General features: G+C 38.6%; 1 protein-coding gene across 3 annotated transcripts in view; it reads left to right on the top strand.

The window, feature by feature from the left end:
• SLC39A11 (solute carrier family 39 member 11) overlaps positions 1–25,709 on the top strand; it is a 512,505-nt gene that overhangs the window by 374,249 nt on the left and 112,547 nt on the right. The gene's annotated exons all lie outside the window — the stretch shown is intronic.

A 25,709-nucleotide genomic window follows, 5' to 3' on the forward strand; every position in this document is an offset into this window, starting at 1 on the left:
CAGAGGGAAAAATAGAAATGGAGAGAATCCATCGATCCCCCCGCCCGAGAAAGAGATCCCAAAAACCAACCCCCAGGAATATTATAGCCAAATTCCAGAACTCCCAAGTCAAAGAGAAAATATTACAAGCAGCCAAAAGGACACAACTCAAATACTGTGGAGCTGCAATCAGGATCTCACAGGACTTAGCAGCAACTACATTGGAAGCTTGTAGGGCTTGGAATATAATACACCGAAAGGCAAAAGAGCTTAGAATGCAGCCAAGAAGCAACTACCCAGCAAGGCTGAGTGTCCTCTTCCAGGGAAAAAGATGGACTTTCAATGAACCAGGGGAATTTCAAATGTTCCTGTTGGAATGGCCAGAGCTGAACAGAAGGTTTGATCTTCAAATATAGGACTCAGGTGAAGCATAGAGATTGGAGGAGAAGGGGAAAATATGAAGGACTTAATGTTGATGAACTGCACGTATTCCTGTATAGAAAAATGATACTGATAATACTCATATGAAGCTTCTCAATTAACAGAGCAGGTAGAAGGAGATTTTATAGATGAAGCACAGGAGAAAGCTGAATTTGAAGACAAAATATGCTGTAAAAATGGAGTCAATAGAAAAAAAGGGAAATGTAATGGGAGAAAGAAAAAGGAGAGGGGGGAATAGGCCAAGATATTTCACATAATAAGATTTTTCTTTATTACAATGAGCTATTGCAATGATATGGAAGGGGGAAGGCAAGGGTAAATGAGGGAATCTTTGCTCTCATCAGAGGTGGCTAGGAGAGGAAACAGCATATATACTCAATGGGGTATAGGCATCTGGAGTAAGAAGGAGGGGGGTCAGGGGGAAGGGGTGGGATGTGAATGAAGGAGGAGAGGATGGACCACGAGGGAAGAGTGGTCATATATAACACATTTTCTTTTTTACTTCTTTCAAGTGGCTGGGATTGGATGGCCTGTCCGGAACCATAGGGCTAGGTGGATGCTGGGCCTAAGGGGTGGTATGGGGGCTTGGGGCCTCTTGGCCCCAGGGCCAGGGATCTGTCTTCTGCACCACTCAGCTACCCTACGGCAGAGTGAAAGGAGAAAGAAAATATAGTACATGGTAGTGGAGAAATACGAAAGGAGGGAGTTGCGATTAGCAATGGCAATGTTGGTAAAATATGGAAGTAACTTTTGTGATGGACTTATAAAGAATGTGATCCACCCAAACAGAGTTGGTGGTGTTAGAGCACAGACTGAAGAACATTTTTTTATTATTAATTATTTTGTGGGGGGTGCAAGGCAAATGGGGCTGGGTGACCTGCCTGGGGCCTCATAGCTGGGTGATTGTTGGATGACTGAGGCTGGATTTGGACCCGGGTGCTCCTGGCTCAAGGGCCAGTGCTCTGTCTGCCACCCAACTGCCCCTACTATTATTACTATTTTATTTTATTTTGGGTATTTTTTTTTTTTTAGGTTTTTGCCGGGCAGTGGGGTTGGGGTGTCTTGCATGTCACACAGCTGAGTGATTGTTGGGTGTACAGGGCTGGATATGGGCTCGGGTGCTCCTGGCTCCAGGGCTGGTGCTCCATCCACTGTGCCACCGGGCCATGCCTACAATTATTACTATTTTTTTAAAATTTTTTTCTCTCCTCTTTATTGCTCAAGCGAGTCTATATTTTTGGGGGAGGGGGTATTTTGTTTACTCTTAAACAAGAATATTAATATATAAAAAACATTATTTGTACAAAATGAGAACAAATAAATATTAAATACAAAAAGAATTAGCATGGTGATAAATGCTACCCTTAACCCTAAGGGGGGGGGGGATATGGAAATCTCTTCTTAAATCACACCTTGATTTTTCTCTCATTTTTATATTGTACTCTGTCTCAGCCACAGCTGATGGTCAGGGCATGATAGATAGATAGATAGATAGATAGATAGATAGATACATAGATACATAGATACATAGATACATAGATACATAGATACATAGATACATATGTTTCCTGCTTTATGATGTCTCTTAATCAAATTCCTAAAAAAAGAACAAGCACAGAAAAGATAATATAGCTGAAAGGATATATACCAACTCAGGACTGACCTTAGGAGGAAGAAGTAGTCATATGTGGTATGAATTGAGTGTTCCCATGTTAGCTCCCTTCCTGTGTCTCCCACTGAGTTTGAAATTCCTACATTACTCATTCTTTGGGGGTTTAGGAACCATGGGCAGCAATACAAAGTGCTGTTCTTACTGAAAGAGATATAATAAAACCATTATCAGTAATCAATACCTTTGTCAGAATATCTAACTAATCACCCCTGATGGGGGAATAAGAGGGACAGAGAGAACAGGAATTGGACAGATGTTTGTTAAAGGTAAATAGGGGATCAACAAAGATTTGGTTTATGAGTTATTATTTGGGAAGCTAGGCTTTCACAGGATATTAAAGGGAGGAGATCCTGGACAGATAGGAGATGGCACAAAGATATCACACATTTCCTAGAAGAAAATAAAAGTCTAGAAGGGGAAAGAGATGAATTTCACCTACTTCACAATTTAGCCCATGACCTGGCATGCCCTTACACAGGTTAACTAGGCATAAAATTAATCAGATGAACACTTCTAACCCTTACATTACTCACACATAGCCTACAGTTTTCTTAAATTTCTAATTTCTACATTAGGCTTTTACATTATACCACTTATCATACCATGGTATATTATACCATTATACTATTAATAGTCATTTCAAAGGTGGCTTGAAAATTCCATAATGGAGCATGTTGGGATCTAAAGGTACTCAAGGGGCAACTTTAGAAGGAAAGCAAATAAATTCTCACTCACCCCTTTTTGTTTTCCTTCCCTGATGATTTTGAATTCCTATCTGTGTCTAGGATCAGATTCTTATGTTTGCTTTGAGTAGATACTGGTGTTCTTTCAGTAGACAAATGAATACTGAGAGTGGAATGAATGTTAGGATTGCTGAATGTAATCAGAGCCCATGCTCACTTAGCAGGTTAGTAAAGGTTAGCCCCAAGGCGTTGTGTCCCTAGCAAAACTCTCAGGTCTCTTCTAGGTGTCAGGGGCTTTCTGTATAGCTCAGAAGGGCCTATTAAGGTAGTCAGAAAGATCCTTCTGTCTTTGGAAACATCTTGGACTCTGATAGCCTGGGTTATAGACAATCTGAATTCATCCCTCCCACCTATTCTTTCCCAAAGGCTGTCTTGACCTCTTCACTAACTGGTTCTCCTTGCATATGTCCCTTTAGCTTTACTGATCCAGAACATAATACCCCTTTCTGTAAATAAGTCAGAGATTCTCAGAATTTCTAATGCTCTAGTTTCCAACCACTAAGCACTGCTTTTCTACCTATAGCAGGAAATATACCTTAGGCAGAATGACCAGTCTTCCCTAAGAATCTACTTCCCATAGCTTTCTGCTGCCCTCTGCTGCCTGTTGAAAATCAGATGATGTTCCCTTTGGCCTTAAACTTCTGACCTCTAGGGTTAAGGGGAAAGTACATATAATGGTCTCAGAACACATTTCTCTTAGACCTTTCAGTCTGTGGTAGCTTAACTGCACTCCTTCCCCAAGAGAAAAAAGGCAGCCCAAGGTGAAGAGCAAGTGATAGGTATTTTTCAATAACAGATACTAAATAGGCAAAGAAGTGAGCAAGTCTTCAGTGAATGTCCTTTATTCCTCCCCTTTAAGTAACAACAGGGAAAAAAATGATAGGAATTCATAAAGATAAAAAACAAATACCAATTGACCTTCCCATTCCTCTAATAAATACATCATAAGATCCTCCTTTTAGCTAATTCTGAGAGGACACTGGATGAGCGTTTGGGGAGAATAGATTTATAACCATAGTCTTATAAAAATAATACTCAGGAATACTAAAGCCTTAAATGAGTCTTTTGATGAATGCTAAAAAAGGTTTTGTTTTGTTTTTTAAACACCTAGTTAGAGATAAGAGGAAAATCATCAGAGAGACAGAACAATTGGTGTTGAATGAGACAATGACAAAGGACCACAGAGAGCATGCTATGCCAACTTGGGTTTGGCTTCTGTTTTCTCCACCATGTGAAAGTAATCTTCAGACTGGAAAGCATAAAATGAAAATTGGTATTGGGAGTTGAACCCAAGATAATTGAGAAGAGAGCCTTTAGGTGGCCTCTCAGTTCAACAAGCATTTGTTTAATAAGCAGCTATCCTATGTAAGGATAGTGATACATGCTGAAATCAGAAAGTCCCAATTTTCAGTATAGCTTCAAATTTTTACTAGTTGTGTGACCCTCAGCAGGTCCCTTAAGGTTATTCTTGTTTACTTATCTGTAAAATGAGCATAATAATAGCACTCACCTTTCAGGGTTGTTGTGAAGATCAAAGGAGATAATATTTGTAAAGTACTTTGTAAACCCAAAAGCATTCCCTTCTAGTGTCATCATCACACATGATATATTATGTATCTCTAGGTGAACAGCTCCAGGGACTCTGACAGCAAGCAGGAGGAGATGCTGAAACTTTTGGGATACAAGTAGAATTAGGGGCACCTAATTGACCTGAGGCTCCATGTTCATGCCTCTGTCTGTTTCTGAGTAAGCCAGAGAAATAAACCAAGTCTTGTTGGGCTGATTCTAATGTGCCTTGTAACAGAGCTGGGGTTGCCTTGTTCTCTGGGAAGGGTGGCTAGGAGTAAGACCTCCTGTCCTTAAAACACTTTGCTTCCTCCTGCACAATCTCCTCATGTCAAGACTGACTCCCCTACAGTGTTCAAATACCCCCTTGCTTTCTCTATACTCAGGACTGCTCCCAATCATTCTCCACCCTTTGCTGCATCCCAGCAGTCTACCTCCTTCTAAGTTTGTCCAAATACTGTAGATCCATAATTCTTCACTCTGCTAGGACCTTTGCTATTCTCACAGTAGTGAGACCTACAGGTTCTAAACAGCAACCCTTGCCTCTCTTGCTTCTACCAGCCAACATGGTCTCATCAGTCCCTGAGTGTTTGATGTGAACCTAACAGTATATTTGATTTTTTTTGACCAATACTTCTCCCACTCTATCATTTTCTTCTAATTCTATCTTCATTGAGGATGAGTGAGCTACTACAGACTTGCAAAGATCTGGCCATGGTTCAGATCCTCTACCTCATTCCTCCTCCTGTTCAATGTATTCATTAGGGGAGAAGGAAGATGATTCGAAAACCCCTGATTTGTGAATCAACAAACATTTACTAAGTGCTAGTTGCTGTGTTAAATGCTGGAGATAACAAAGAAATGGCAAAACATCTCTTAACCTAAGGAGTAATTTATTTTCATTGGGAAGGCAATGTGTGTGTGTTTATATGAAAACACATATTTACATACACGTATGCATGTGAAGTGAATAGGATTCATGCAAGAGACATACAGAGTAGGCAGCCTTAGGGGGAAGGCACTATCAACTGGCAGGTCCAATTAAGGTCTCCAGCAAAAGGTGGTGTCTGAGCATAGTCTTGAAGCAGCATTTTAGAAAGTAGAGGTGAGGGGCAACTAGGTGGCACAGTGGATAGAGCACCAGCCATGGAGTCAGGAGGACCTGAGTTCAAATTTGGCCTCAGACATTTAATAATTATGTAGCTGTGTGACCTTGGGCAAGCCACTTAACCCCATTGCCTTGCAAAAGAAAAGAAAGCAGAGGTGAGAAGGGAGAATCTCCAGACCTGGAGGACATAATGCTCCCTTCCTATTCTCCCTTCTCTCCCCTTTAAACAAGATGCCTTGGAGGAAAATTCCTCTAGAACTATCTCAGAAACAATATTATGAACTATGGGAAGGCATAGGGGGACAGAAAAAAGGATCCCTGCCTCTGGTTCCCACCCAGGAAATCTCTATCCTGAGGATGATAGCAGGAGGTAGAGCCCATTGTAATTTAGAAGCTCAGCATCCTAGGTCCACTGGAAGCAAAGGGTAACCACCCTATCCAGGACTAAGGGAAGGGGTAGAAATCAAAATACCATTCTTAGTCTCCCCTCCAAGATTACTGAAGGAACAATGCATAGGCTGGTCAGCTCCATCTAAGACTGTTTGAAGGGGCAGGAACCTACTCTAGCTCAGTGTCCTATTCCCATGTGTGTGTGTGTGGGGGGAGATAGAGAGAGCTAAAGTAGATCCCATAAACCATAAAAAACCCAGCTGAACCATGTGAACCCATATGTACACAGCAAAGAACTGAAAACTAATGGTATGCTCATAATTTGAAAATAGCTGAACAAATTATGGTTTATTATATAAAATAGAATATTATTGTGCTATGAGAAATGATGAAAGGTATAATAGCTTCAGAGAAGCCTTGGAAAAATTGTATGAATTGATGCAGCATGAAGTGATCAAAGCCAAGTAAAGAATTTATACAATAACACCAGCACTATAAATTACAATAACTTTGAAAGATCATGACCATTGATTCAAAGAACTGTTGATAAAATATGCTTTCTCTTTCCTGATAAAGAAGTAATGAGGTCAGGGTGCAGGATAAGACATATTTGGGAGGCTTATTTCTAATGTGGGCATTTGTTTTGCTTGTATATACCTCTGTTTTATTTTTGGTTTTTCTCCCCCTTTTTTGCCAGTAAGGGGGAAGAGATTCGGGAAGAGGGCAGATAGTAATAAAGTCTCCCCCCCCCCCCAAAGCATCATTGAATCATTTTTTTAAATGTACAAGACAATTGGAAGACTAGAAGGAAACAAACAAGACAACTTTGAAAGTTATATGTTGAATTTATCTTATACTTAAAAGGAAAAGGTACTGTATGTAATAGAAATTAATGGTTTCATACTTACAATCTTTTTCTATTCTAGGTGGTTGTTGGGAATGCCTGTTTTTTATTTGGCATTTGTTCAGAATTTTTAAAAAAGGCCTAACAAGGATTCAAGGTGAAATTGAAAGTATATAATTTCACATGAAAGAATTGAGGAATCAAAGATCAAATCATAGAAACAAGAGATAATTTCAGCAAAGAAAATGATGAAAGTGAAACAACATACCAAAACTTTGGGGATGTAGCCAAAGCACTCCTTGGACCTTGGCTCCAGGGTAAAGGAGGCTTAGGATAAATAAATCCTAATCAGAGGATGTGAACTCAGAAGGGCTTCAGTCCTCTTTGACAACTGGGGGGGGGGTTCTAGTAATTGACCTGAGGGTGATTGTTGGTGGGGAGGAAGTGGGTGACTGAGACTAGGCAATAGCTAGCATTTTTTTTTTCAATCTTCTGCTCTACAGCTTAATGCCTTCTGGGCAAAATTCATTCTTTCTGCTCTTTTTAGAACAAGATTAAGAATGGCATTTGGGAGTCAGTTCATCAGTTATTTTCTTCAATACTTTTCTTGTAACTGTTTACCTTTCATTTGATTAATTCTGGAGAATTTCTGGAGACAGAATGGAGCTACAGTCATGGCTAATATTTTATATAAATGGAATAAGTCCCAAATAATGTGATTTGAAGAGAATCAGAGCAACCTGTACCAGGTATGGCAGTTTGAGTTCATCACTATCTCAGCATTTAAAATGGAACCACTTCTGGGAATGAAAAACTCACTGTTACTAACATCTTATACTGCTGACAATAATTCTGGTTAAGCACAATATTAAGCCCCTGGGCTTCATGAGAAATGCCACTTCCCTCCCTTACTGCCCTTATACACACATAGATACATGCATACACATACTCACCTACATACACAAAATATGTATGTACTGAGGCTGTACTAGGTCATGTTTGTTTTTAACCTTTGAAATTTATTTTTTTTAAACATTAGGGCCAGTTTCTTCTGGTGTCCCTCTTCTGCCCCTACTTCCCTACTCAGTTCTCTGATCCTTGCTCTTTGAAGACTGCAATCATAACTTTTGTGCATGCCTCAAATAAAAAAGTAGAGGAACATACATCAAACTGGCCCCCTGGGTAGAGTTCAAAGATCAAGGTTTGAAGTAGGTTTCTGGGGAATGACTCCTCTTTTGCTGCACCTTTAAGCAGTTTTTATTAATCTGGGACTCATCAGTGAGCCAGCCTCACCAGGTTCCTAAAGAGAACCTGCTCTCTTAGTTAGTCTGACATGGATTTAATCTGACATCATTAATAAATGATACCTAGAGGCTTTTCTTAGCTCACTGGATATTCTATATATTTTATTAATATTTGGCATTTGGGATATACTTTGTATTTGCCACATATTCTGTAGCAAATTATAGGATATGTTCCCCAGTGCCCTTGCTAGAGATTTGGTTATCCTATCAAACTGTAAGTGATCCAAATGGATGAATATTTTTTTCTGGTGCCATATGTGAAAATATCTCATTCTGAACCTCAGGCTTCACCTCCTGCTAAGAGATAGGAAGCATACTCTATCATAAGTCTTCTGGAGCCATAGTTGGTCATTGCATAGATCAGAGTTGCTAAAACTTTAACATTATTATCAATTGTTCTCTTTGTTCTTTTCATTTCAGTTTGCATCAAATAATACTAATTTTTCAAAATTCTTCTGAATACATACATTTCACCTTTTCTTAAGGCATTCATAATCCATAGTTGGCTTAACCATTCCCCAGATGATGGTCACACACATGTGCTTTTAGTCTTTTGATTCAACAAAAATACTGTAATTCTTTTTTTTTTTGTGAAAGAGTCCTTGCCCTCTTTCTTTGAATTTTTTTGGGAGAGAATACCAAATTATAGCATTGGTGGGTCATAGTGCATGCACAGTTGAGTGACATTTTGAGTCTAGTTCCAAACTGCTTTCCAGAATAGTTGGAACAAGTTCACAATTCTACCAACAGTGCATTAGAATGCCTTTTCTCTCACAGTCCCTCCAGTTGTCACTTTTCTTCCTTTTTTTGTCATCTTTGAACATTTGACAGGTTTTAAGGAAGAAACTGAGTTGTTTTAATTTGCATTTCTTAATATTATCAGTGATTTGAAGCATTTTATATGATTCTTGATAGCTTGTCTTTCTTCTTTTAAGAACTACTTATTCATATTCTTTGCCCATTTATCTATTGGAGGATGACTTTTGCTCTTAAGGATTTGAATCTGTTTCTTATACATAAGAGACTTTGGGCTTTTATCAGTACAATTTGCTGCCCAAATTGCCCCTTATTCCCACTTCATTATTTCCCCTTCTACTTCTAACTAAATTGAACTAGGTTGTGCAAAAACTTATCAGTTTTTTCAAAATTACCTATTTCTATCTTATATGACCTTCTATATCTCTTGTATATCTTCCCCATCTATATGTGTACAAGTTATTTCTTTCTCTGCTCTTCAAATTGATATGATCCTATACTTATATGTCAGGAATCCATTTGGAGTTTCATAGTCATTCAACATTTATTATTTGTCTACTTTGTTGCAGGTACTATACAAAGCACTAGGGGTATATATAATAAGATAGTTCTTGCCCTTAAGGAGCTTGCAATCTTATGGGAGAGGACAGCACACAAAAGGAAGCTGAAAAGGGGAAGGGAACCCCCTGCCTATCTTCTCCCTTGGAGCAGAAACCAAGGAGAAAAGCTGGTGGTGAAATAAGTTGGAAATTCTGAGCCCTCTATAAAAGAAGGCTTTGAGAGGAAATTTTTGCTCCACTATCCAAGCCTCCAATCATAAAAGCGGGTCGGGGGGGCAACTGAGAGTGCAGAGGAAATGTTGAATATAAAACTGAAGCACTTTCTGTGATGATCTTATCCTGAAGGAAGCACAATGTTCCTGGAGGTGAAAAACATGCAAAAAAGCTGATAAGAAATGAAAGATGGAAATTTTGAGCCTCTGTGGCCTACCTATGACATGGAACATTCTCTCACACTCAATCTCCTCTTGTTCTTTTTTTTCCCCTTTTGAGGCAATTGGAGTTTAGGTGACTTGTCCAGGATCTCACAGCTAGTGAGTGAGGTTGGATTTGAACTTAGATCCTCTTGATTTGACTCCCGACCTGGTACTCTATCAATACTATACCACCTAGCTACCTCCTCATTCTTTACTGAGCAAATGAAGGCTATTCATCATGAATTCTTTTTTTTTTTTTTGCAAACTGAAGAACTTTTTTTTCCTTTTTAAAGATATTTTATTTATTTGTTTTTCCAACTACATGCAATGGTAATTTTTACCAATCATTTTTGGCAAGGTTTTGAGTTTTACAATTTTTTTCCTTCCCTCCCTTCCTGACAGAAATCTGAGACTCTACATTTATAACCATCATCATAATCTACATTTATAACCATCCCCAGATCTCTTCATCCAAATTTCCTTTCCATCATCCAACACTCACTCTTTCCCCTACTTCTCTTAATAAGGGGATTGTCCTTGCTGAGACCAACCTCTCTATCTATGTTCTTGATTTCATTTCTTCCCATCTACTCCAGAACATCATCTTTTCAGTCATTGTCCCTCTCCCCCCACCCCCCACTAATCTTCATTATCTACATATCTACTGGTTCCTTTGATAATGTCTTCAAACATACCAAAATCTCCTCCATTCTTAAAATTTTTCACTAAAACCTCCCATCCCTGACTTGTATCTCCTATCTCTTATTTCTTTCTCAGCCAATGCTTAGAAACTGTTGTCTGCACTCATTGTTTCTGTAATCTCTCCACTGATTCCTTAGTCTCTTAACAATCTGACTTCTGACTTCATCATTCATATGAAATGCTTTCTCCAGAGTTACCAAGAACCTCTTTTAATTACCGGATATGACCTTTTCTCAGTCCTCATCTTCTTGACTTTTGCTGCATTTGACATTGTTGATCTGTTCTCCACCTGGATATTCTTTGCTGTCTGGGTTTTTATGACCCTACTCTTTCCTGATTTTCCTGCCTGTCTGAATCTCCTTGGCCAGCTTATCTTTATCATACACACTAAGTATGACTGTTCCCCAAGGTTCTGCCCTTGGCCCTCTGCTCTCTCTATGCTCTCTTTCTCAGTGACCTCCTAGCTCACATGGGTTTAATTATCAACTGATTTTAGACACATATCTCATCCAACTCCTTCTCTATTCTCACAAAAGTGATTTTTTTTCTTAAAAGCACAGATCCAGTCCAGCTAGGTGATGCAATGGATAAAGCACTGGCCCTGAAGTTAGGAGTACCTGGGTTCAAATCCGGTCTCAGACACTTAATAATTACCTAGCTGTGTGGCCTTGGGCAAGCCACTTAACCCCGTTTGTCTTGCAAAAACCTAAAAAAAAAAAAAGAAGCACAGATCCAACCATATCACTCCCCTACTCAATTAACTTAAGTGGTTTCCTATTTTATCTAGACTAAGTATAAGCTCTTTTGTTATGCCTATGAAACAATTGACAATCCATTCCCAAACTATCTTTCCAATTTCATTATATATTTCCTCTCCCTTCCCCATTCTACAATCCAGATAAACCAGTCCTCACAGAGGACATTTTGGTACTATTGTACTAACAATCTTTCTGGAATATACTCCCTCTTCATCCTTTCATCTCCATATCCCGCTCTTTTATGAAAAAGCTCAAGTATCACCTTTCCTGACCTAACCTAGCCAGGGTCCTCTCTTTAATTATTTTGTATTAAATTACTATTTGTTTATTCATATTGATTCCTTTTTATTTATTCCACTAATATAAACATATATACTTGTTATCTCCTCATTAGAACGTAAAGTCTTCTCTCAAGAGAGGGGATATTTCATTCTTTGCCTTTGTGTCACCAATACCTATCATAGAGCCTGAGGTATAGGCATTTAATAAATGCTTATTGATTGATTGATTGATTGACTACTTTCCAGTTTCCCCTAGAAGGTTTTGTTGGCTAGTAGATTCTTATCCCAGTAATGGGGTTTCTTGGTTTATCAAACATTATGTGATAATGTTTGATTACATTAGGGTCTTATGTACCTTATCTTTCACTGACTTTTTCTAATTTTTTTTTTAAAAAAGAAAACTTTTTAAAAATTATTTTTATTTCCTTTTAATATTCATTAAAAAAAAATGAGTACAAATTCTCTCCTTCCCCCCACCCATTGTGAAGGCAAGAAAATGACCAAAATAGAAGTCATTAACTTCCCCAAGAAACTCAGCCCTCTGCCAAATTTATCTTGTCACTGTTGAGGGTATTTCCATCCTTCCACTCACCTAGATTTGCAGCCTTTATCTTATCTTCAGTTCCTCCCTGTGACTCACCTACATATCCAACTAAGTTGCCACATGTTGTTTCCACCTCTACACACCTCATGTGTCTACTACTCACAAAACCACTATCCCAATACAGGACGTGTTGTTCAGTTGTTTTACTCATATCTACCTCTTCATGACTCCATTGGGGATTTTCTTGGCAAAAATACTAAAATGGTTTATGATTTTCTTCTCCAGTTCATTTGACAAATGAGGAAACTGAGGCAAACAGACTTATGTGACTTGCCCAGGGTCACACAGTTAGTGTCAGAGAACAGATTTGAACTTAGGAAGAGGAGTACTCTATCCACCACCTATAATTCAGCCCTACACTACCTCTTTCCTAGACTATAGCAGTAACTTTCTTTCTGGCTCACTTGCTTCAGTCCTCTTCTCTCCTCCACTCCAGTGTCCATACTACTGTACCAAAGTAGTTTTGCTATAGAAAAGAACTGACCACATCACTCCCTTTTTTAATAAAATCCACTAATCTTCCTTTAACCTCTAGAATCAAATAGAATTTCCTCTGTTTTTTAGCATTTGAAGGACTTTAAAACCTGGCCTGTTCTTACCTTCCTTACCTTCTTATACATTTCTCTCCTCCACTTATTCTGTACTTGCAGTTTTGTACAAATGAAATTCTATCTCCACCTCCATGGCTTTGCTCTGGTCCTAGACAGGCCCCACACCTGCAAGGTTCTGCCTCCTCACCCCCACCCCTCAGCATCCCAAGTATCACTCTTCACTTGAAGCCTTTTCTGATCTTCCCTAGCTGCTAGTACAGGCTTTTCTAAAACTACCTTGTATTCAGTTTGTATTTTTGTGTATATGGGCATATGTGTGTATTCATATTGATATGCATACACACAGATACATGCACATCTTCCTTATTAGAATGTAAACTCCTTGAGAGCATGGTCTCTTGAGTTTGTTTCACTTTTTATCTTTGTCCCTCCAACACTCTCCTAGTGTAAAAATACTTCAAAATGCTGACTGATATATATCTAAATTTCTTTGTAATATTGAAAGGGCTGCTATATAAATGTCATTTAATATTATTATACTATTAATGGGCTTCCTTCCACACTGGTATGCAGGGCTTCTTAGTGCACAAAGTCCCTCTCTTGTTCTGGGATCCAATTATAAGAACTAACAAATCACAACCCAGGCCACCTGTGAGCTATAGAAAGCTTTTAAATCTTAGCAGCCAGCTGCCTTCCCAGCACCCTTCCTAGTAATTGCTCAGCCTTGCCTAGGTGATTGGAAGCTTATGGCCTATAAGGAACTAATGGACCGGGTGATTGATCTGGCCCTGTATCAGAAGCCACAGAAGTTCATTCCATGTCTTTCTACCTCATGGGTCATTATTGAAGATGCCTGGCTATGGAGGCTAGTTCATTTTGTATTATATTGCTTCCAAGATAATGTTCCCCAATTATAAGAGAGGAAGAGGGGACCATGGATCTCCTTTGATTTTCCAAGACACATGCCTCTTCCTACAGATGATCTACCCTACTCCAAAGGGCTCACCTGACTTTTTACTTCTTGTCATTAATGCTAAAGACTCATAACAGAAACCGACTGGAATCTGCCCTAGCAGATGAAATGCAAGCTGCCCTTTCCCCTATGGCTTCAGATATCCTTCCTCTGGGCCTCTTGTTTTGTAGAAACTCCACTGGGTCAGTGGCAGACCTTTCTGGGGGCAGCTGCTGCCCCATGTTCTGCCAACAACCATCCCAGAGACAAGATCATAAGTTGGCTTAGGTAGATGAGGTAGTTGGATGGAGGGGGAAAAAAGACAGAGAGAGGGCCAAATCTGGGAACAAACAGCCAATAAGCAGAGTCTGCCAGAGAAGAGCAACTTTGTATTTTCTGGAAAAAGAAGGAAATTCACTTCCCTACCTCCCCTTACCCCTATAGGGACAAAGGAAATTAATCTCTATAGGCAATATAGTATGGTGGAAATAAAGGGGATGGGGGGTGGTACTTTTGACTTAATTCCTTTGCTTATAGAGTCAATGTTTTTAAGTTTCATTTCCCTCATCTGTAAAATGGAGCTAATAATACCTGCCTTTACCTGAATCACTGGGATTATGGATCAACTAAGAGATAGAGAGATAGATAGATAGATATTGCTTTGAAAATTGTAAAGTGCATTACTATTCAGGTTGCTTAGAATGAATTCAATTAATTTCAAGTTTGGTTCCTGTTGTTTAGTCATTTTTCAGTACTGTCTGACTCCTTGCCCATTTGTTTTTTGTTTTCTTTTTGGTAGAGATACTGGAGTGGTTTGCCATTTCCTCCTCCAGCTCATTTTACAGATGAGGAAACTGAGGCAAGCAGTGTTAAATGACTTGTCCAGGGTCACCCAGTTGGTGTCTCCAGAGCTCTTTTCGCTGTGCCACCTGGCTACCACTTGATTCCTGTTACTGTTTAATAAAATACCTGGGACCCAGGTTTCAAGAGTAGCCAGACTGCCTCAGAGCGACAGACAGGAAAGCCACTTCCCTCTTCACCATCATATTATCTTTTACTGTTGGGTTGTCAGTCAGAATTAGCAATAGTACAGAGTCATATTTAGAGAGCCCATTAGTCACTCTCTAAGGGACCCCCCTCGAAGAAAACTAAATATGGAGAAAAAGCTTATAAAGCAACTACATTAGGGATTATTCATTTTAGTTATGAAAAAATTCCACTCAGACTTTGGGTATTGCTTCAGAGTAATTGTCTCATGACTTCCATCCAGCCTGGAGCTGCCTCATTTTTTTTGTCCCATTAGTTGGCTATCCTGTTAGCTAACTCCATCTACCGGTTAGCCATTGCCATTATTTCCCTCATTTTATTTTGGTTCTCTAGCCCACTGCTTCCTTTAAAGCATCCTCTTTGCAGTGAGGCTCTCAAACGTGTCCCAGTATTCATCTCATATTAGAGAGGTCAGAATGACCTTGTCTGAGTGATCCTTTCTCCCCACTTATCCTGACTAGTGGGAGTGGTGCTGTGGTTTGACCCCCTTATATATACCTGGAGGGATTTGACTTTCAGTAACAGGCATAATTAATTATCCACCATCTCTATTGTCACTCAGTGTTGTTTTATCTGTAGTTAAGTGGCACAGGCTGTCCTGAATGGCCAGAAGCCTGCCCCAACAATCTATTGAATCATAGGGTTTAGAGCTGGCACATGAACTTTGATCCTTTCCTTTCATTCCACAAATGAGGAAGCTGAGACTACAAGAGATCAAGTATTTTGCCCATAGATCTTCCTTCTTCTCTATCTCTTGATCAAATGAGATAATGTATAGAAAACATTTTATCATCATCATCATCATCATTTGAAAAGCATTGTGGTATAGTGCTATAGTGTCAACTCAGAAACAGATCTCTTCCAGCTACAGATTGAATTAAGAAACTATATATTGACATTATCTGTTGTATTTTATTTTTATTTCCCAATTGCATTTTAATTTGGTTCAGCTAAAATTTTGCTTATGAGGCTTCATTACACCTCTGGTGTAATGGATAGAGAACTTACCTTGGAATCAGGAAGACTCCAAGACTTCAAAAGTCCCACCACTGTCCCATGCTACTGGGTGTTCCTGGACAAATCACTTAGCTTTCAGTATTCTTTTTTGTTTGTTTGTTTTTAGACTTTTTTTTGCAAGGTAAATGGGGTTAAGTGTCTTGCCCGAGGCCACACAGCTAGGTAATTATTAAGTGTCTGAGACTGGATTTGAACCCAGGTACTCCTGACTCCAAGGCTGGTGCTTTATCCACTATTCCACCTAGCTGCCCAATGGAATGAAGTATTCTTGAGCAGTTCTTGAGGATCACAAGTTGCAAAGGAGGTGCTGAATTGCATTGATAGAAGCCTCTCATTGGAACCTTCCTATAGGGATGAAATAACATAATTTTCACCCTAATCTCTCTCTCTCTCTCTCTCTCTCTCTCTCTCTCTCTCTCTATTTTGTTATATTGTGGGAGGAAGGTAATAGACAATTGTTTCTTGCCCCCTTTTTTCTACCTAGGCAGTGATTCAAATTTGAAAATCTAACCCACCAAGAATTTCTCCCCACTTTTAGAATCAGACTAGCCCAGACTAATAGTCACAAGACTTTTTTTCAAGATTAACTTGCCTCCATTCTCCCTTGGTACTGGACAAGGATCTACCTAAACTTCAATCAAAACTGATTTTTTTTTCTGTTTTAAGTATTTAATAAGAAAATACTTGACTCATCTACAATAACAAGCAAAAAATAATTCTTCTCTATCCCAAAACATTTTTTCCCTTTTAATAACAAGTAAATGAGAAATCCAAGTCCTAAGGCTGTTCTATCAACAAGATGATTTCATCTTCAGTTTGCTCTTTTGAATTAGTAATATGCTAGAATAGATACAAGTTTAAAGTTCACTTAAGGTTGCCTGAACCACCACATCCTAAACTCTATCCATTTAGAGATCATGTTGACCATATCCTAAAAAAATTCCCAAACTAAGTTGTTCATCCTCCCACATTTCAGGTCAGTGCAATGATTTCTTGCCATATCAACCATCCTTCCAGGTGTCTCCTTTCACCCATAACCATTCATTCAATGATAGTTTTTCCCTGAAGTGGTACACTCCACATCACTGTTGGGATGCAGTCTGTAAGCTAATTTTCTGTGTCCTTGAAATCATTAGTGCTTATGCACACCCAGTTGGCTCAAATAGTTTGCCCTAGGCAAATGCTTAACCAGGGAGATTTCAATGCCACCTACCTTGTAATTATAATAATAGAATTTGTCTAGTGGAACCAAAAGTTATTGTAATGGATGGAGCCTATGAAATGACTAAAATCAAGGAATGAAATCGGAGGACATCAACCTCATAGAAGCAAAGAAGAAACATACCTTGGCTAAGTCATGCAGGTTTGTAGAAATAGAAGTGTATTTTTGATGCCACTATTGGCAACTATAGAAGGGTTACCCATAATGAACCCAGACGAAGTGATCAAGGTATATGAGAAAATGGTATAAGGTGTCAGCATCTCATTGTAAATGATAAAAACATAGACCCTACTGAATACCTCATAGGTCATGACCTGATGGCTTGAATGATAGATAGAGAAGGTCACTGTCTTCCATAGACCTATATTCAGCAAGTCCCCATACTACAATATGGATCTCAAAATATCCCAGAGGAATCAACCAATGAATTGTATTGAAACCAGACCAAACTTGCAACAGTCATGCAATCCATAAAAACTTAAGAATATTTTAAATATGTCACCTGCCAAATAAATACTCATAATCTCCCTGCTACAAGGTTACAAAAATTCTTCAAAACATATAGACCTGGAAAAGGAGATTAAAGCCATGTAAGAGGAAAAAAAGGAAAAAAAATCATGTGAGAACAGGATAAGGAATGAACTTGAGATTTCATTGATGTAGAAGCAATTCTCTCTTCAGTATAGATCAGTCAGCACTTCTCTGCAGCTTAAAATCTTAGAGAGTTGCCTAGAGCCCTGGCAAGTCAAACAGGAATTATCCAAAGGCAGGGCTTGAACACAACTTTTCATGCTTTGAGGTCTCTTGTCAAGCCCCCACACCATGCTGCCTTCTTGTGACTAGGATATGATATGCACATCATTCCTAAAATTGTACTAAGGATACTTTCAGTGAGCTTACAGAATTTAAATCCCAAACTTTTTCTTCATTTACAAAGCACTTTTTTCTATCTACAAAATAGTCTATGTTAGTTGGTTCATAGATCAACTTTTCCCAGAACACTTTCTATTTGAACTCCATTGAATATAAAAGAGGAAGAGCCCGATGGCTCACATTTTTATAGTTCAAGTTTTGCAAAGTTTTTTCCTCATGACAACTCTGTGAAGTAATATGAAACTATTGGCTCCATTTTACAGATGTACAAATTGAGGCTTTAAGAGTCTAATTAAGTGACTTGTATAAATGATAAATATATACTTGGTTTCCAGACCACTAGCAGGCCTCATCTTTCTGGTTGGTTACTGCCTAAAACATCAGACCAGATCACCAGAGCTCCCATTTTGAGAAAACCAGTAATTTCATGCTTCTTATAGCTCTACTTTGGGAGAGCGAGGTCTCTGGTTAGCCCTTTATGAGTCTCAAGATTCTTTCATCCCTAAGGGCTTCCTCTATTCTTGATTGTTATGTCTCTCCTTTAGGAATATTTTTCCAGTATTTCTTTTCATTTGAAGTAGAAGATGTGAGATCTTGTGTGATCTATCTGGAGTTTCTTAATACTTGAACAACTTTGTTCTTGCTGCTTACAGGAGATTTTTGTTTGATTCGAGGTCTGTGACTCTTCTGGGACTTTTCCTTTGGATGCTTTCTTTGTCTTCTGATTCCAACAGATCTAATTAGATCTGTTTTATGATTTCTTGAATATAGTATCCAGGCTTTTTTTTTTAAAATCATGACTTACATGGAATCCAGTGAATGTTAAATTGTTTCTTTTGTCAGGTCAGTTTATATATATGTATATTAAACATTTTACAAACTAGAGGCAAACCACTTCAGTCAGTATGCCAAGAAAACCCCAGATGGAGTCAGGAAGAGCCCGACACAACTGAAACAACTGAAAAGTGATAATAGTGTTTTATTTATTCTTAAGGGGCTTTCTAAAAGGGGGCTTTTTGTCAAGGCCAGCTCTGATTTGGAGTCTGCTTTGCTTTCTCACACCTTGGAATCCTGGATTCCTGTACTACCTCCTGCCTGGATCTTTGAGGGTTAGGATGTTGGTCCTTCAGGGTCTTCTCTGCCATCTTAGGATAGGACCTCTGAGTCCCAGGGCCAGAGCTGTGACTTAATGTCAGCCTATCTCAGTTTCCTTAACTGTAAAATGGGGATGCTATAATTATACCTGTCTCATTGAGATATTGTAAAATATGAATCAAAGGAGACAGCATTGTACTTAATAAATATTTACTGCCCTTCCTTCCCTTTTTGAGGCAAGCTTGGTGGCATCATGGAGAGGATTCTGGGCCCAGGGATGCAGAGGCCTGAGTTATATCTGGTTTTGGACACTGACAAGCTGTGTGACCCGAGGCAAGTCATGTAACGTCTGCCTGCCCCAGTTTCTTCAACTGTAAAATGGGGACAACAGCCTCTGTCTCTCAGGGTTCTTATGAAGATGAAAGGAGATGATGTTTGTAGAGCACTCCCCACCATGACTGACACATAGTAGGCATTAGGGTTAGCATCCTGTTTGCACTTTTATTCTCTCAGGGTTCTTATGAGGATGAAAGGAGATGATTTTTTTTTTAGTTTTTTGCAAGGCAGTGGGGTTAAGTGCCTTGCCCAAAGCCACACAGCTACATAATTATTAAGTGTCTGCGGTTGGATTTGAACTCAGGTCCTCCTGACTCCAGGGCCGATGCTCTATCCACTGTGCCACCTAGCTGCCCCTGAGGAGATGATGTTTGCAGAGCATTTCTCAACATATCTGGCACATAGTAGGTATTGGGGTTGGCATCCTGTTTGCACTATTGTTTTCTCCTGTCAAAATTGATAGCAGAAAAGGAAAAGAGCCAAGTGTACATCAATAATGTTCTAGTCACGTTGCTTCTTTGTCTTAATTATCTTCCTAATTTGCACTTTTAGTTGAACACCTGGGGTGTGAGCATGAATCCATAGCTTTCCTCTGTTCCTTTTTTGCCCAATGGGTTCTATGCACCATCTGTTGATCTCCAGAACTTGACTGAATTCTGTCATTTTTACTCTCTCTGTGGATGGAATGTGTTCTGGGTTTATATTTTATTCCCTCCCAAGTTTTTAATCCTGCTTATGTTCTTGGTAATTATTATATTGTTCTCTCCTCCCCCAACTCCCAGGCCCCCATTACTTCCTCATCTTTCTTTTCCCAAATGGAAATTGGTACCAGTGCCAACTTCCACACAACAGCCCTGGGACAGAATGTCTTGCATTGCTAACTGGCTGCGACTAAGAGAATGAGGCTCTGGACAGAGTCTGATTGTGGTGTCCCAGGAAGTAGTGAGCACACTTTTTCCTCTGCAGATTCAGCTGGCTCAGATCCTGGCTCTAACAGCTATGTGGTCATTCCTTTCTCCTTAGAATGCTGGCTAAAAGCTTCCAAATAAACCATACTGAGTCTGCTGTGGTCTAGTTCTGGTGCTCTTGGCTATGGCCCCATTAAGGTAGGACTCACTAATTAGACTGAGATCTTTAAGAAGAAAAGAGGCAACCATCTGTTATTATTGGCTTACTGATACACACCTTCCTCTGTGGGACTGACTCAGATGACCTTGCAAGGTATGTCAGAAAAACTAGAAAATATGGGCCTAATCTCAAAAGATAAATGGTTTCTATTCATTTTTAAAACCTTGCAGAATTTTAGAACTGGAAGGGACCTTGGAGATCAAGTCTAGCTCCATTTTACAGATGATTAGCCAGCCAGTTACTGGCTTGCAGAAGGATGATTTGAGTCTTTTAAATTCAGATCTAGTGTTCTTTCTCTTTTAAAAAAAATTGCAGGGTGGCTAGGTGGCGTAGTGGATAAAGCACTGGCCCTGGAGTCAGGAGTACCTGGGTTCAAATCCGGGCTCAGACACTTAATAATTACCTAGCTGTGTGGCCTTGGGCAAGCCACTTAACCCTGTTTGCCTTACAAAAAAACCTAGAAAAAAAAACTAAAAAAAATTGCTTTATTTTTTCATTGATCAAACATTCAATTTTTCTCCTCTCTCTCTTACTTTCCCTTCACCCCTAACCTGCAAAGAAGAAAGGAAAGAATGAAAGGAGGAAGGAATTTTGGGAGGGAGGGAAAAATCAATGAATCCTGAGCCCCTCTATCACATAAGAATAGCTGCACAAAGTATATTCCCATATTGCTCAGGTTATAGCACTGGGCCTACAGTCAGGAAGATCCATCCTCATATACTTCCTAGCTATTGTTATCCTGGACAAGTCCCTTCACCCTGTTTGCCTCAGTTTCTTCATCTATAAAATGAACTAGAGAAGGAAATGGCAAACTACTTTCAGTTATCTTTGCCAAGTATATCACAAATGGGGTCACAAAGAGTTAGTCAAGATTAAAATAGCTAAACAACAGTATTGCTCAAATACAAAAATGCGTTTTTTTTATTCTACAGGCTAGTCCATCATCTCTCTGTGATCAAGTGAGCCATGTTTGTTTGTTTGTATTTATTAGTCATAGTTGATCAGAGCCCTTGAGTCTCAAAGTTTTTCATTTGTGTAATAAAGATGTTACAATATAAACTGTTCTTCAGTTCTACTTTACTTCACTATGAATCAGTTTAGACAAATCTTTCCATACCTTTTTGTGACCCTCTTTTTCCTCATTTTTTATGGCATAGTTGTATTCCATGATATTCATATACAACTTGTTCAGCCATTCCCCAGTTGATGAGTTCCCTCCTAGATTCCAGAATAGTTTTGTCCTTATTTGACCTTTTTCAGGTACAGACCTGGCAGAGTATTTTATATTCTTTTCATTATACCTTCAACTCCAAAAACATTGATAAAGTTTTTGCTCAAATCAGAATACTGTGCTAGGTTCTAGAGGAGATAAAAAGTTTACATAAGAATGTTTATAAAGCACTTTATGTATGTAACTTGTGATCCCATCCAAATCTAAAACTCAAAATTCATCTAAACCTATGTTGAATCTTGGAGACCTCTCAATAATTAATACCCTCTCTGACTCATTTTGTCTCAACCTAGACTTTCCACTGGGTGCATTGATATCTGATCCATATACTCACAGAGATTTTCCCTGGACACATCAGAATTTGGCTTGTGTCTCTCTAAGGCTCATTCCAGACAAGCATTCAGGCTTACAAAACACTGAATATTGTGCAAATTTTATCTAACTTGACAAAAAAGTGCAAAATAAAGAAACATGAGCCCATGAACAATCAGGATGAACCCCTTTCACTCTCCAGTGGACCATCATCTTCTCCAGGCACCTATATAGTCCTTCAGACTTAGAAAACCAACCTGAAGGTGACTGCTTAGGAAAATGAACACTAGATGATCAAGCCACTCTCCTCTCTCGTATGTCTCATCTACCATTGGATCCACAGAGGGTACGTGACTATCAATAAAGGGCTAAACCCAGTTTGCTTCTACATGTTGTGTGAGATAATACCTGTTGAGATAATCCTCCTTCCCCATTGTGTCTGGTGGCATCTGCTCGTTTTCCTTATATTACTCTTGGATGCCTTCTCATTTCTCTGCTTCTTTTATGTCTCCATCTATTACAGTTTCTATCATATGTGTGATTTCCTGGAGAGACTTTATGGTCCTCTGCCTAGATTTTTCTGGATTACTAACTCCAATTTGAGGTAGTTTACACAAAAGAGTTCTTCCTGAGAAAAAATCTGGCCTGAAACACTTAATAGTTGTATGACCCTGGACAAGACATGTAACCTCACTTTTTCTCAGTTTCCTCATCCTTAAAATAATAATAAAATAATAATAATAATAATAATAATAATAATAATAATAATAATAAATAACACCCACCTCTGAGATTTGGAGGTTCAAGATTGAGGGTCAAGTGAGATGATCTTTGTAAAGTGCTTAGTATATAGTGCTTGGAAATAGTAAGTGCTAAATAGAACTTGTTATTATTAATTAAACTTTATTAAAGTTTTCTGGAGGAATCCCTTCCTGCAGTAAAATAACTGGTAGTCAGGAGGATATAACAAAGTTATTACAGAGAAGAATTAGGGAGAGAAACATTAATGTTGGTATCTTAATCCCATGACCAAATTTTAATGGTAAGGAGGGGGTTGGAATAGAGATCATCCCTAAATTAGGCAGAAAAAGCCAATGTCAAGAGGTAGATCACAGGCACCTTTTTAAAACTGGAAAGGAAAAAAATATAAACTCTTGGCTGTGCTTGAATTCTGGTTGCACAGCTGACTCAGCTATATAGGCTCATTATTATTTGGGCAGCTAGGAGGTGCAGTGGATAGAGCATTGGTCTTGGGGTCAGGAGAACAGGATCAAAACCAACCTCAGACCCTTGACTCTTACTATCTTGGATAAGCCACTTAACCCTGATTACCTTGCATCCAGGGCTATCTCCAGTTGCCTTGATTCCTATCTGTCCACTGGACCCAGAAGACTCTGGAGGAGAAAGTGAGGCTGGTGACTTAGCACAGCTCTAACTCCCCCCTCCCCCCACTCAAATCCAATTCATGTGTTTATCATGACATCACTTCCCTGATGCTATGTGGTCTTCTTCAAAAATGAAGGACAAACTATTATTATAGGCTCATTAAAGGCTCACACATTAGTTGATTAGAGAACTTAAGATATGTATATTGAGAGAAGGTTATTAGAGAACCTGTACATAGGGATCCACAAAGACCATCTGTGGAAAACCAAACTTCAGCATTGTATATAAATCCTGAAGCCCCTTCTTGATTTAGAAAAATCACCCCTCACCCCCATCAAATTGGTAAATATGACAGAAAAGAAAAATGACAAATGTTAAATGCTCTGTTGGTGGAGTTGTGAACTGATCCAGCCATTCTGGGGAGCTATTCAGAACTATGCTCAAAGGACTATAAAACCATATACCCTTTGAAACAGCAATGCCATTATTACGTCTATACCCTAAAAGAGATCAAAGAAAAGGACCTATATATACAAAAATATTTATGACAACTCTTTTTTGTGATAGCAAAAAATTGGAAATTAAGGGGATACTCACTTTCTCCTCCAGTCTTCTGGGTCCAGGGAATGACTGAACAAGTTGTGGTATATGATTGTTATGGAATACTATTTTGTTTTAAAAAATGATGAGCAAGATGCTTTCAGAAAAACCTGAAAAGACATTTGCAAACCAATACAAAGTGAAGTGAACAGAATGAGAAGAACATGGTACAATGTAACAGCAATGTTATACGATGACCAATTAGGAATGACTTAGCCTCTGATCCAAACAATGATCAAAGACAATTCTAAAGGACATATGATGAAAATTGCTATCCATCTCCAGAGAAAGAACAAACATGGTCAGGATGCAGGTCAAAGCATCCTAATTTTTTTTATTCATTTTGTTGTTGTTTTTTGGTTTTTGGTCTGTTTTCTTTTGCAATGTGACTAATATGGAATCATGTTTTGAATGACTGCACTTGTATAATCTATATCAAAATGCTTGCCTTCTCAAGGAGGAAGGAGAGAGCAGAAATAGGCAATTTGGTACTCAAAATTATAGAAAATTAATATTTAAAATTATTTTTACACATAATTGGGAAAAATATTTTTTTTAATAAAGAAAGATCATTCAAACTTATGGCTTCTGAATTCAGCATGGTTATAGTAATCAGAAAACTTAGCTAGATGACTCCTAAAGTTCATTTTGAATGAATGAAAGCCCTATGATTTATTCTATCAATTTTGTCCCAGATCACTGGGTACAAGGCAGCTCTTTTCCTTTATAACTTCCCATCAATAAACATTTCATTTGAGAGTAACTAAGGACTTCAATAGTAAATCTATGACCAATCTGTAGCAGGCTTGTAATGGATTCCTAGAATTTTGGTCCTGGATGGTTTTTTTTGAGAAGTAATCTTTATCCATGCCTCTATCTCTAGGAATAAGAATTTATTGTGCCAAACACTGTACTCTTGGCTCTTAGATTATCTGATGCAGCTTTCCTGTCTTAACAAAGCAGAAATGACTTTCCAAAGTTCATATACTTAGTAAATAATTTAGCTCAGCTGACATTTGAATCCTGGCCCTTCTACACCAATGTTGTGTCCCTTCCCTTATTAACTCATTTATATAGCAAATAGTTATCAAGAATCCACTGTGTTCAAAAAGCAATATATATTGGATATTAGAGATAAAGATGATAACTAACAAAATTCCTTTCCTGAAGGAGCTTAATTTCTCCTGGGTAGATACAGCCAGAAAAATGTGATACAAGTCAGAAAGTGCTGAGAGCAAAGGAGTTCTGTCTTGATTTTGAGGATATCTTGGAAATACCATAAAAATACTGAACAGGATGCTTTTTCCATCAAGAAATACTCAAAAGGCCCTCAATTTTTAACAACCATAGAAATATTAAAATGGAAGGAGAATCTGATTTTTGATAAGATTTGAATTCAAGTCTAGCTCTAATGTGCTGACCCATGAGCAAGTCAGTCTGAGCTTCCATTCTTTCATCTATAAATTGGAGATGATACTGCTTTCTCTAAAGACCTCAGAGAATTGCTGAAAAGGAAATTCTTTGAGAGAGAGAGATTACCATGTTATAGAAGATAGAGCACTGGACTTTGAGTCATGAAGTGCTGGGTTCAAATTCTGCCTCACATTGTGTACTATGAACAAATCATTTAACTTCTCTCTGCCTCAGTTTCTTCTCTGCAAAATTAAAATAAGAAAACATATAGAACCTACCTTTGTGGGGCTTACTGTGTACATCAAATGAGATAAAGGTTATAAACCATGTTGCAAACTTTCAAGTGTGATATATAGCAATAATTATTAATTTAAAATCATAAAGATCTGTTGTAGTGCTGACTATGGTGTGTAGTCATGAGA

This window comes from Macrotis lagotis, chromosome 2, assembly GCF_037893015.1.
Source record: "Macrotis lagotis isolate mMagLag1 chromosome 2, bilby.v1.9.chrom.fasta, whole genome shotgun sequence".
Taxonomy (NCBI): Eukaryota; Metazoa; Chordata; class Mammalia; order Peramelemorphia; family Peramelidae; genus Macrotis; species Macrotis lagotis.